We start from the raw sequence: 13,729 nt of genomic DNA, 5'->3' as shown, positions 1-13,729 counted from the left end.
ACCCCACACCAGAGCATCAGTGTTCATACTCAGATTTGCCAGTCCAGTAAAAGGTGTAACCAGCACCCACATCTTCTACCTGTGACTAGCCAGCAAATCTTGTCTCACAGAGTGCAGAAATGTCTACACTGTACCATGCCAACACTCAACCGAATATAGCAGTTCTACACTCAGGTCCATCACTTCTATCAAGGAGTGTGCAAACATTCCAACTTGAAAAATTTATTTGGATCTTCTCTATATTTAGACCGCAGAAAAAGCTGGATGACCCTTCATGTGCAGCACTCAGACAGGTTTGGGTGAAATGAGCTTTTTTTAGGGATCTTTTCCCACCCCCTTCCCAGTTTGACAAAAGCAGTGCTGTCCTTACACAGGACTGCTCTGACACCTACGAAGGATACAAACATGGCCTCTGCTCCAGCCTACTATGAATCACCATCAGTCCCAGGCTGCCTCTGTGCAGATTCTAACAAAGGACTTCCAGCAGCAACCTCTGTCTGTCCCCTATCACCACAAGTCGTGGATTAAGAGGCTGCAGAGCCAGTGTTGCAGTGCTGAATCATCTGTACTGTGACTGGATTATATTGATAACATATACACCAACTACAAAGATGTATGGCTTCCTGGCAGAATGGAGAGAACCTGGATCCCCCTCATCGATCCCCCTCATCTGTTCATCAGTGCACCACTGGGGCACTGTCTGCAAGCACTTTCATTGTCAGACCCTGGATGAGGGGCAGAAAAGTCCCACACGCAAGCCAAATAGCTCTGAGTTTCAGCACATTTATGGACAGTATAGTCTCCAGAGGGAACCATTTTCCTTGAATTCCCAAGTAGTCAAAATGCACTCCCTAGCATTGCATAGAAGTGTCCCATCATTAGAGTCCTTGTGTCACGTATTGCAAAGGAGTTAAAGAGTTGCTATGGGCTGGCCCTGCCCCTCCAGACCTGTCAATCACATCAGGGGTGGAGTAAGGGTGTAAAAGCAGGAAGTTCCAGAGAGCTGCTGGGCAGATCTGGGAGAAAGTGGACAGCAGTTCTACAACTCCCAAGAGACTCCAGGAACATTTCAGGGAAACTGCCCTCAAAGTCACACTGATCCGACAGGGAGACAGCAGACTCCAGTATTCTGGCTAGTAGGTTTGTCAAGCCCAGAGGCAAGCCATTAAGTGGTCAATACTGCTATCCTCAACCCACCCTAGAGATAGGGAATCTAGATTATATTGAAAAGACTTGGGGAGTGACAGCGAGGAGCTCCATCCTCTTCAAACACAGTCAAACTATTCTGCTCAATTTAGTATCACTGAGATTCTTGTTTATGCAGATTGAGGCACCCTATGGGTTTTGCAGCACCCAGACAGCTCGAGGCATCCATCTGTAACCCAAGAGCTGTGACAAATGGTGGAGAACGCACGTCAGGGATCACCCCTGAGATAAGGGGAAGGCTTTTTTCAAGTTACACCCATGGGTGGCCTAAGCAAAATGGACTTTTCTTAGCTAATAAACCTATAGTTAGTTTACTACAGAATTGGCTACCAGTGTTGTCTTTGGTGTGAGATCTAGAATGCAACTCAACCTGGGTGAGTGACTGGTTTCTTGTGACTGGGAGTAACCTGGAATATTTGTTGATTTTTGGTATAAATGACCATTTATCACTAAGTCCAATTTGTCTGGGTAACAAGATAGACTAGAGAGTCTAAGGGGATTGTCTGCAACTACCTGGTAAGACTGTTAGGATCCAGGAGTTCACATTTGGTACTGGCTTAGTGAAATCTAATTATAGAACACACCACCAATTTGGGATGTCTGCCCTGCTTCTGACAATCTGCCCTGAGGTAGGCACTCATGGTCATGAGCCACTCCAGACAGCATGTCATGTGTTCATGGAATAGTTCACGCACATCCTACTGCTGGGTGAAAGGCCTAGGTGTTAAAACATTGCCCAGAGATGTTAGCGGAGGGGGTCCACCCCATGGAAAATTATATGGCTACAGATGGCCTACAGACAGCATCATGCAGCAATAAATTAAAAACCAGAGGACCTGACCAAACAGAACCTGGCACTGTTAGCAGAGACACACCAGCTCAGCACAGACCCCTAGAAAAAAAAATTACAAGCCCGGGCCCTGGTAGGAAAATCCTGCAAGTCTGTAAAGATGAGAAAACTTTACAACCTGATCAAAGGGCACAAGTACAACAACCTGTGGAATTGTTCCCTACAACACTCTTGTCTGGTCCAGAAAAGTCCCCTCTGATCCCCCATCACATTGGAACAAAACTAGGACAAAAAGGGGAGGGAAAACCATCACCCCTTACCTGGAAAATGTGGGATGTTGTCCATCAAGAACTTCAAGCAATGTTAGCTCTGGTAGTCATAAAGGTGTCCTACAATGAGTGGAGGAGCCCCACTATCCTCATCCTTAAGCCAGACAGTATGGTGCACTTCTGTATCAATTTCTGCAAACTCAATGTGGTATCTAAATTTGATGCCTACCCCCTGCCAAGGGTGGATGACTTGCTGGAGCAGGTAGGGGTGAGTGTACAGATCTGCCCCCAATCTGACCACGGGTACTGGCAGATCCTCCTGATGCCAGATTCCAGGGAAAAACCAGCAACTGCAACCATCAAGCTCTAGAAGGATAAAAACTTGCAACCCTATGGGCAATTTGCCACAGCCCATCTGGATGACATTGTCATCTATAACCGAAGTTGGGAGGAACACTTGGAACACGTGGTGGCATTACTTCAATCCCTCGTGAACGCCGAACAGCCAATCTCATCAAATGCAAAATAGAAATTGTGAAACTATGTACTCTGGGTAAGTAGTAGGAGGCAGCCAGCTGTGACCCTTGGTAGACAAGGTCCACACTTTGATGAACTGCCCTACTCCTTTGACAAAAAAAAAAAATGCAACAGTTCCTGGGATTAGCCAAGTACTACTGATGTTTTGTACCAGGATTTGCCACCATTGGATCCCTCTTGACGGAGTTCATGAAAGATGGACACCACAGGAAAATTCAGTGGATGGAAACATGTGACAGGGCCTTTAAGACAGTCAGAGTGCTCATGTAGAGAGCTGATCCTTTTTAATACAGATTTTTAAAAGAGTTTCTGTTACAAACTGGTGCCTCAGACACGGACCTGGGGGAAGTGCTTTCTGTGACACACTGCACCCCATGTAACACCTTGTACCTCCATATTCACCACTTTTGTATGGTTAAGGATATATTTTGCACAAAGTATGCCTTGTGGGGTATCATTTGAGAAGTCATAATCTGGTGAACATTATTGTCTTGTTAAATGTGTGTATCAATATTGTATATGAAGTTATGAGATTTTGCTATATGTTTGTTACTGAAACATGTTGTAATTCTGGGGAACACCCACCACTTAGCTCCTCAGTGTCAACAAAGGACTGGCCACAGGTGTTAGAAAACTATTAGCTACTGAAGCGACCATTTGCCATCAGGGAGGCCTGTAAACAAAAAAAATTTGCATTTCATCCCCAAGATATCTCAAACATCATGTACGCAGAAGGTGTGAACAAGAAATGTACAAATCACCTGGAAATCACTTTGAATCTAACACATGCCACAGACTGATTGTCTGCACTGCAGCAGGGGGGTAATCCTCAAAGACGAGGAGCAGGGCATAAAAGAAGAGACAATGGCTTCCCCATGACCCCTCCTCCCCATCTGTACTCATGGGAGCAAGATCATTTGAACAACAAAGAACCATCATTGAAATGGGGTGAGTGTTCCTAACTGGAATACTTTCCAGTTAGCATGGACTGCTGAAACTTTTTGGGTGAGACACACCTTTTTGCTTTCAAATCTTATTCAACTTGGCAACATTTAGGAATCAGATTGCAGTTTTATCCTTTTGTTTTCTTTTTAAACCAATTTTGACTTTCATGCTTATATTACTTAGAATCACTTAATTTCTCTCTCTAGTTAATAAACTTATGTTAATGTTTTATCTAAACCAGTTTGGTTTTGGTTGAAGCGTCTGGGGAATCTCTATTCAGATTAACCAAGGCTGTAACAATAATTTTCTTTGATAAAATGACAGACTAATTAATGAACTTGCTCTGTGCAGTAGTGTGCTGGACGGTGCAAGATGCACATTTCTGGGATGCAAGCCTGGGACCGAGGGACATGCGTGCATCCACCTGTGTCTATTCATGAATGGCTGGGCATAGCATTCACATATTCAGCTGGGACTGATTTTGCATGCTGGTGGCTGAGAGTGAATAGGGACTGGAGGGATTTGCTGTTCACTAGCAACGCATTCTAAAAGACAGCCTAGGCTAGAGAGCTAAAGGGGACATAATAATACAATAGTTCAGGTATCACCCTGGGGGATGACAGTCTCTCAGAAGTTCAATGGGGAGGAATATCCAATACCATCTATCACTAGGAAGCTATTTTTCCAGAGAGAAAGCATACTCAGTCATAGAAAAAGAGGTTCTAGCTGTGAGATGGGCCACGGACTCTGTTGGGCAGATACAAGGATTTTAGCTGTTCTTGCAAAGGTCAAAGGTGAAGTCTAGCATGCTGCATGACATAAGTGCATGTCACTATATACACCATGACTCTGAGGTAAGTCCTTACTAGTGTGGTGGGATGAGCCTGGAATAGCCTAATGAAGTCCATCATAGTCAGGAACCTCTGTTGAGGTAGGTATGCTTTTACTGACTTGTAATATAATATAGTTCCAATTAACTGTATACTCTGAGTTGGAGACCCAGTGTGGCAAAGATGCTTTTGTGTCTTTTGAAGGAAGTTACACATTTGCTGTCAGGATTTTCTCCATACAACCCTGTTATCAACACCGAGATGCACCTGGATTCCTGGCCTCCTCAAGTGGGCACCCACCACTGCCAAAAATTTGGTAAACACTCACGGGGCCATAAATATTCACCACTTGGGAGAACAGTAAAGCCGTGGTTGATAGAAGTAGGCAGCAGGACAGGGGCAGGTTCCCTATGACTTCCAATTTATCTTCTGGAATGCCTCAAGGATTCCCCCCTCAATTCTACCAGACTCCCACTGTTCCATCCATGGGGGTGAATGGGTACGTTCCAGGGAGGAAGTTCTGCTCTGTCCTTCTGAAAGAGAAGGAAGAAAATGAAAGCACCTCTTCCAGCAGACATGCAGTTCTGTCAGGCATACCTTGTCATGGCACCAGCACCGGGGTGCTTTGGTAATGACCTCCTGTAGCTGCTCTGGTATTGGCCCACTGAAAGGTGTCTGGACATCATGTAATGCAGAGATGCCAATGCACAGAGCCCTCAAACTACCTAGGGCAAGATCTCAAATCAGTACAGATGAGCTTTTTGGTACTGAAGTACTAGTTCTTGGTAATGAGGTACTCGATATCAGAGCTCCCAGTACCACAGGTATGGTGACAATAGCAACAGTGCTTAACTGTTGGCACCAGAAGCAGAGCGGTCCTTGGTGTAAGACGAGACTGTCAGAGACAGTTTGGTTTTTGGTGCAGGTGCACCAGGCAGGATTCTACTTTCAGGCTTTTTGAAGAGTGAGCCTGGGGAAGCTTTCTGTCCCTTGTGAGGAGAGAGGGAACAGTGCCTGTCCTGGTCCCTAGAGCAGTGCTCCTTGCAGACCCTTTTTAAAGATGTCAGCAAGATGTTTCATGACTGGGCTTGTTAGAGGTTACCCCTGAGTTTGGGTGGCACCTCAGCTCACCAGGGCACTCAAATGTGTATGATGGGTCCAGTACCTGGAGCTTCTCAGAGGATCTGTAAGGGTCTGATTAGACTTGCATGGACCTCTTCAGGAGAAATAATTTCAAGTTTTTCTACCTTTCTTTTTGAGTTCTTTGGGAGAAGCACTTGCAAATCATATACTGCTCTGGCGCATGGCCCTCTCCCAGGCATAGAGCATGGCTATCATTCACTGGCATCATTATGTTGGAAGAGAGACAAATCTCGAACCCCAGCTATTTTGTGTAGGCCATTTTAAGTTCTTGTAGCGGAGCAGCCTTTGTACCAGGGGCACATACAGGCATAAGGAAAACCTATGACTATTCTAAGTTTAGAGGTCGGGGGGGGGGGGGGATATGCCAACAGGCAATGAAAATTTACTTAAAATAAACTAACAACAATAACTAATCCTAACTATAGAACTGATTCAGCTGAGGCCTGATCTACACTTACAAATTAGATTGACCTAGCTACATTGCTCAGGGCTGTGAAAAATTTCATGCCCTGAGCATCATAGTTGGGTCAACCTAACACCCTGTGTAGATGTGGCTAGGCTGATGGAAGAATTCTTCCGACAACCTAGCTACTGCCTTTTAGAGAGATGAACTAACTACAGTGATGGAAACCCCCCGTCCATCAACACAAGAAGCATCTGCACTATGGCACTACAGCAGCAGCACCATAGCCATGCTGCTGTAGGTTAGACATGCCCTAACAAAGTGGTTCTCAACCAGGGGTATGCAGAAGTCTTCCAGGGGGTACATCAACTCATCTAGACATTTGCCCAGTTTTACAACAGACTACATAAAAAACACTAGCAAAGTCAGTACAAACTAAAATTTCATATGGACAATGACTTGTTTATTCTGCCCTATGTACACTGGAAATGTAAGTACAATATTTATATTCCCATTGATTTATTCTGTAACTATATGGTAAAAATGAGAAAGTCATCAATTTTTCAGTAATAGTGTGCTGAGACACTTCTGTATTTTTAAGTAATTTTTAAGTGAGGTGAACCTTTGGGTACACAGATCAGACTCCTGAAAGGGGTACAGTAGTCTGGAAATGTTGAGAGCCACTGCCCTAACGCATTTGGAGAAAAGGATGTGGATACTACACAGTTCCATTTTGCAGACAAGGGTGGTAAAAATGAAATGAGTGTGGGTTGCAGCCTCCCCATTCCTCATACACTTGTCTATGGGAAACAAGAGTGTAGCCAGGGCACAGGCATAGCCCCAACAGACACTGCTATTCAAAAGAACCTCATCTTGTGCATCACTCAAAGAAAAACAAATGAAATACTTGCCCTCTCTTTCACAATGAATGACATCCCTATGACAGATAGCAATTGTTTACTTGGAAAAGTTATGTTAGGAAACTGTGTGTATACATATATTTGCTGCTTTTAGTGTGATACGTGTTTTGATCTTTTTGAAATAGTTAATCACAGTCTACTTTTGTCCCTTTCTCCTCTTCCTCCCATCTATCTTCCTTCTCTGTGCTCAAAATAAGGTAAGTCAGCAACATGTTACCATTCAATTCTTTGCAGACAACCAGCAAATGATTTAATAATCACAGTTTCAGGATCTCTGCTCTAATCAAAAGTTTTCTATAGACATATGTCAGGGTTCCTTCCCCACTCTGAACTCTAGGGTACAGATGTGGGGACCCGCATGAAAGACCCCCTAAGCTTATTCCTACCAGCTTAGGTTAAAAACTTGCCCAAGGTACAACTTTGCCTTGTCCTTGAACATTATGCTGCCACCACCAAGCGTTTTAAACAAAGAACAGGGAAAGAGACCACTTGGAGACGTCTTCCCCCAAAATATCCCCCCAAGCCGTACACACCCCCTTTCCTGAGGAGTCTTGAGAATAATATTCTAATCAACTGGTTACAAAATCATCAAATACCCAAACCCCTGGATCTTGGAACAATGGAAAAATCAGTCAGGTTCTTAGAAGAAGGGTTTTATTAAAAAAAAAGAAAAGAAAAGAAAAGAAAGGTAAAAATCATCTCCGTAAAATCAGGATGGAAAATACTTTACAGGGTATTCAGATTCAAAACACAGAGGATCCCCCTTTGGGCAAAACCTTAAAGTTACAGAAAACAGAAATAAACCTCCCTTGTAAACACAGGGAAAATTCACATAAAACAAAAGATAAACTAATCCGCCTTGCCTGGCTTACCTATACTGGTTGCAATATTGGAGACTTGGATTAGGATGGGTTGGAGAAGATGGATTTCTGTCTGGCCTCTCTCAGTCCCAAGAGAGAACCACGTAAACAAAGAGCACAAAACAAAAGCCTTCCCCCTGCCCTCCAAATTTGAAAGTATCTTGTCCCCTTATTGGTCCTTTGGGTCAGGTGCCAGCCAGGTTAGCTGATCTTCATAACCCTTTACAGGTAACAGGATGTTGCCTCTGGCCAGGAGGGATTTTATAGCACGGTATACAGAAAGGTGGTTACCCTTCCCTTTATATTTATGACAACATCTGTGAAATGTCTGCAGTTCCAAAGCTACAGTTGGCTGTACTCTGCCCTTAATTACATATCTGAAGCCAGTAGGTAACAGTTACATAGATGTAGCGGAGAATAGAATCTAGGTCGGTGATGCTTGCAGGAACTGCCATAATTAGGCTACTGGAAACTGTCTCAGGTTGCCCATCACCAGAGTTTCCAAGTGTCAACTATACTGGCAGTTCAGAACCACTCTGACAGCAGTAGTCTTAGGCACAGGAAAAAAATGTCTACTCCAAAAGTGTGCAAAAATAAGAGCAAATACTGGATTGGATGGATCCTATGATCATCAGACAGATTGACAGTCATAAAATGCAGTTGTAAAGGCTGTTTCTAGTGGGGTCCCACAGAAATCAGTTCTTGGACCTACACTATTTAACATTTTTATCAATAACCTGAAAGAAAACAAAATTGATGAAGTTTGCAGATGACACAAAGATTGGGGAGTGGTAAATAGTAAAGGAGGACAGGCCAATACTACGAGCAATCTGGACTGCTTGGTAAGCTGGCGTAAGGAAACATACTTTTCAATTTGTCCAAATGTAAGGCCATACTTCTAGGAGCAAAGAATGTAGGCCATTCTTACAAGATGGAGGGGACTAATCAGGGAAGCAGTGCCACTGAAAAGATTTGGGGGTCATAGCTGATAATCAGCTGAACACAAGCTCCCAGTGCAATACTGTGACCAAAAGGGCTAATATGATCTTCAGATGCAGAAACAGGAGAATATCATGCAAGAGTGAAAAGGTTATATTACCTCTGTATGTAGCACTAGTGCAACCACTCCTGGAACCACTGCTGGAATACTGTGTCCAGTTCTGGTTTTCACAAGTCAAAAAGGATATGAATACCTTGGAGAAAATTCAGACATGAACCACAAGAATGAATAGAAGGTTAGAAAAACATGGCTTATAGTGAGACTCAAGGAGCTCCCCCTATGTAGCTTAAAGAGAAGATTAACGGGTAGTCTGCAAGAACCTACAGGTGGAACAGCAATTTGATAATAGAAGGTGTCACAGCCTTACTAGAACTCCCACAGCTGGACACTGTTAGGATATAGATATTCAGCCCTGTCTGTAAAGGCCTATACTCTAAGAATTTAGGTGTATTCTTATCACTTAGCTAGTTATAGAGGTATAAAAGAAAGAATCAAAATCATTGTCTGCCGGTGTAAGGGCCTTCTCTTACTGTGACAGTCTGAGGCCCTGTTCTTAGGCTGAGATCTCTGGCTAAGCAGCAGAGGCAGCCATAAACTGGAAAGCGAACGGTCACATCTGCACATTCCAACCTAGTCCCATTGAAATAAGGTGCTATTGAGCTGTTAGGAATACAATCCTGTCCTGATAATGCTTATCGTCTCCAGAGAAAGGGAAGTGCCTAGAAAATGTAAAAGGAAACTTAGTTTGATAGCATCCTGTCTGGCAAGAACTCACTTATCAATAGCTGGGATGTGAAATCCTCACTTTTATATTGTTTTGTCATTATAGTTCCCACTTTGCTATTATTTGTCTGCATAATCTGTCTGGTTCTGTGATTGTTTCTGTCTGCTGTATAATTAATTTTGCTGGGTGTAAACTAATTAAGGTGATGGGATATAATTGGTTACATAATCATGTTACAATATGTTAGGATAGGTTAGTTAAATTTCAGGAAAATGATTGGTTAAGGTATAGCTAAGCAGAACTCAAGTTTTACTATATAGTCTGCAGTCAATCAGGGCGTGGGTGGGTGTCGGGGGGGAAATGGGAACAGGGAATGGGGGTGGGGAAATTGGAATCATGTTTTGCTAAGTGGGGGAAATGGGAACAAGGACACAGGTGTAAGGCTCTGTGGTGTCAGAGCTGGGAAGGGGGACACTAAGGAAGGAAACTGGAATCATGCTTGCTGGAAGTTCACCCCAATAAACATCGAATTGTTTGCACCTTTGGACTTCGGGTATTGTTGCTCTCTGTTCATGCAAGAAGGACCAGGGAAGTAAGTGGGTGAAGGAATAAGCCCCTAACCAGGCAACTGTGGTTTTGGTCCCACCACGTTGTCCCATGTGTTCTTAAGCTTCACATCACCTGAGTAGTCTCTTTTTTTGGTCTCTCTCGCAAGCTTCCTGGGCACAGGCCCTGTCAGTTTTCCTTCATGGAAATGGAATCCTGTGGCTCAGCTACCCTAGGCACCCAGGTCCAGCGCTGAGTCCCCACACCCACACTCCCCAGTAGCTGAAGCACATCCGCCCTGGAGCTCCAACCTTCGAGGCACTGTGGGTTTACAGTTAACCTCTTCAGAGACATGTGATTATGGAAGCAAACAGACAAACAAGCTTTGCAAAGGGCTCCAAAAACCAATCACTCTTTACTTTAGCTAGCATACAAATACACACACCTAGACAATTTCCTATGGTTACACTAAAGCAGTTTTACTCAGGAAATTTATATAATGGATTTATTTCAGTCTTTCAGTTGCATGTGAGGATGGGTTACACATGCATTTGGCATGATGGTTGCAGAAGGTTATTAAATAATTAAGATCACTATTAGATGAAGATCAGCCAATCAGCTTCATTACTAACTGTCAAACAGCACTGCTTTTACACGGCATGAGAAGTTTTTAAACCAGAATGAGGACTTACATTTTAAAGTTACATGTTTAATATTTAATTTTCTAGCACTGAGAAGATTTATCCTTGTTACATTACCTCCACTGTACATTTCCCAAAAAGGAATCATCTGACACAGTCATTTAATTTTGTCTCTTCACACATTAAAGGATTTCATTTAAACCAACTAAATATGTATGCACTTCTTTATGCAGAGGGCAGGGGGGTGGGTAGCAGGAAATACAACCTTAGTGCTTAATCAATGAGCCCCAGTAATTACACTTGTATGAGAGTATTTTTCAGAAATAAATAAAATGAATACCTGTACTCCAGTCTGTCAAAGTAGTGGATTTTTTTAATTCCAAATATTTTATTTTCAGCAGTTGCTAAATACATTACAGTATATACTGTATTCTATATATAAACACATAACATACAAAACAATTTGTAACTCTTCAAGGGGTCATTATACTCATCCTGCCATTTCACTTCAGAAATGACAAACTGACCTGGCTATATCCCTGCAAAAGGAGTTTTATCTGTTAATTAATAGTATGATTATACAGAAATGATGCTAATGTATTTACATCATTAGCCTTTGTGTAAAGCCAATCTTTTAAGCTTCAGGAATAAGGCTAGTTCTGTGTCAGCATATAGGCTCCCACAATAAAATATAAAATTTAAAACCAAACAACTTTGTTAAAACAAATATTAGAAGAAATTAGTTGAAAGATTATGTTTCATCCATAAGACCTTAGTTAAACTGGAAAAATTTCAAGAATAGCTTTAGAAAAGAAAAATTTGGTACAAAGAAAGAAAATGATTAAACAAAGAGAATGGGAAAATAAAAATAAGGGGGGAGAATAGTATAATGGAAGGTCAGGTGCACTAAAAAGTAACTAAATGGATCTCAGGGTAAAATATTGTTTGGTACTCACCAAAGGCCAAAAAAAGAACACCTCAAGGACGAAAGGGTGATTCTGAGAGAATAGTCGTGTGGTAATTTTATGTAGTTTGTATGAAACAGCTCAAGAATGCTGGAAGAGAAAAGAAAAGTAACACGAAACTCCAAATGTGTAAAAAAACTACACACAAGGAAACACCTAATTAAAAACCCCAAAAGTAAAACATGAGAATATCTACTGTGAAGTCTATCATTTAATATGATTGCTAACTAGTTTATATAATATAGTACTAATCAAAAGTATCAAACTTGACATAATTAGCACAAGAGAGCAATAAAACAAACCAAATTAATTATAAAACTAAGTATTAAAGAAGAAAGTTTTAAAACACATTTGAAGACTATCACAAAATTATTACAGGTAATGCTGGGTAAAATGTTACATCAAGCTGGCTCAGGGCCCAGTCTTGTAATTCTTATTCAGGCAAGATACACAGTGACATTATACTAATGACTACAGATTCCGGTTCAGAGGTGCTGTACTTGGAAAGTGCAAGTAGAAAGACTAAGCCTAATGAAGGTTATAAAATATTAGAAAGATTACAGATCTGAACAAAATCCTGCCCAAAATAATAAAATTACTAATACAAAAAGGAAACACAAATCCAAGTTGGAGATCTGGTTAATGTGTTTTCTTGCCACCTTAACCTGAGTAAATATTAATTTGCTATTCTGATCTAAAGTATCCTTCAAATATTGTATACTACACACGCTCACTCAATGCCACAACATTTGTGCGGAGCACTTTACGACATTAAATTTCAATGTTTATAAAAATAAATTTAGCAAAGGTAGCAATAATACTTCTAAAGTACAGAACAAAGTAGCAGAATCACCACCAAATTTATAAGGCAAACAAAGAAATCCCACTGGAGAAAGTTGTTGTAGATTGAGAGGACAACAGAGAAACTGATCTCATCTGAAAACCGATGCTTTCAGCACCTAAAACTACTTATCCCTGTCTTCAAAGTTACAATCAATTAACATTGATGATACCTACGGCTTTGAGAACCAAAGCTAGTAAAAACACAACTCTCAAAGAACCAACATCAGTCATTATGTAAAAATCAGTTCTTAGAGCATGTACTTGCAGTTAAATGATTATAAATTATGTAAAAGTTTGTTTACAGTTTAATATGAAGACAATATGTAAAATTAGAGAAAAAAACTGACACACATTCCACATACAATAAACTCTAGGGTTCTACCTACTTAGACTGTAAACCCTGCAGGACTAAGACCACTCTGCTTTCTGTGTTTGCAGATCACCCAGCACAATGGGACCAGTGACCAATCAACCACCAATTCTCATTTCATAGAATATTAGGGTTGGAAGAGACCTCAGGAGGTCATCTAGTCCAATCCCCTGCTCAAAGCAGGACCAACACCAACTAAATCATCCCAGCCAAGGATTTGTCAAGCCAGGCCTTAAAAACCTCTAAGGAAAGAGATTCCACCACCTCCCTAGGTGACCCATGCCAGTGCTTCACCATCCTCCTAATGAAATAGTTTTTCCTCATATCCAACCTAGACCTCCCCCACTGCAACTTGAGACCATTACTTCTTGTTCTGTCATCTGCCACCACTGAGAACAGCCTACCTCCAGCCTCTTTGGAACCCCCTTTCAGGTGATTTCCTCTTTAATCTTTTCACTTCTCCCCTTGTGTCCATTGGCTGCAGATTTGTGGTAACAACCCATTGGGGAGAGCAAACACCTTTCCCCATGCCCTGTGACCAAACACTCTAGGAGAGAAGGAGAGGTGTAACTTCTACAAACTCCTTATACTTCACCAACTCTCCTTAGAGGTTATGGGGCTCTCCTCTCCTCAGGAATGTCTGTACAAAATTACTCATGCAACCTTAATCTTTAACCTTAACAATCTGTTAATCTTAACAAAAACAAATTTACTAAAAACAAAGAGAAAAAATGGAA

The 13,729-nt window shown here is 41.8% G+C and overlaps 1 protein-coding gene across 3 annotated transcripts in view; it reads right to left on the bottom strand.

Annotated features, from left to right (window-relative positions):
- The window catches only part of CTBP1 (C-terminal binding protein 1), a 358,365-nt gene that overhangs the window by 321,350 nt on the left and 23,286 nt on the right, over nucleotides 1–13,729 (bottom strand). Inside the window, exons 1-2 of one of the 3 annotated variants that reach the window (XM_074951852.1) lie at nucleotides 11,771–11,826; nucleotides 9,003–9,096 (exon numbers count right to left, since the gene is read on the bottom strand). The gene's annotated coding sequence lies outside the window, so the exon portion shown is untranslated. Of the gene's footprint in view, nucleotides 1–9,002; nucleotides 9,097–11,770; nucleotides 11,870–13,729 lie in introns of those variants that run through there. The other 2 variants (XM_074951848.1, XM_074951849.1) reach the window with 2 other exon arrangements.

This window comes from Natator depressus, chromosome 4 (assembly GCF_965152275.1).
Source record: "Natator depressus isolate rNatDep1 chromosome 4, rNatDep2.hap1, whole genome shotgun sequence".
NCBI classification, from domain to species: Eukaryota; Metazoa; Chordata; order Testudines; family Cheloniidae; genus Natator; species Natator depressus.
Note: the sequence above shows the minus strand (reverse complement) of the source record. Positions and strands in the feature narration are given on the sequence as shown.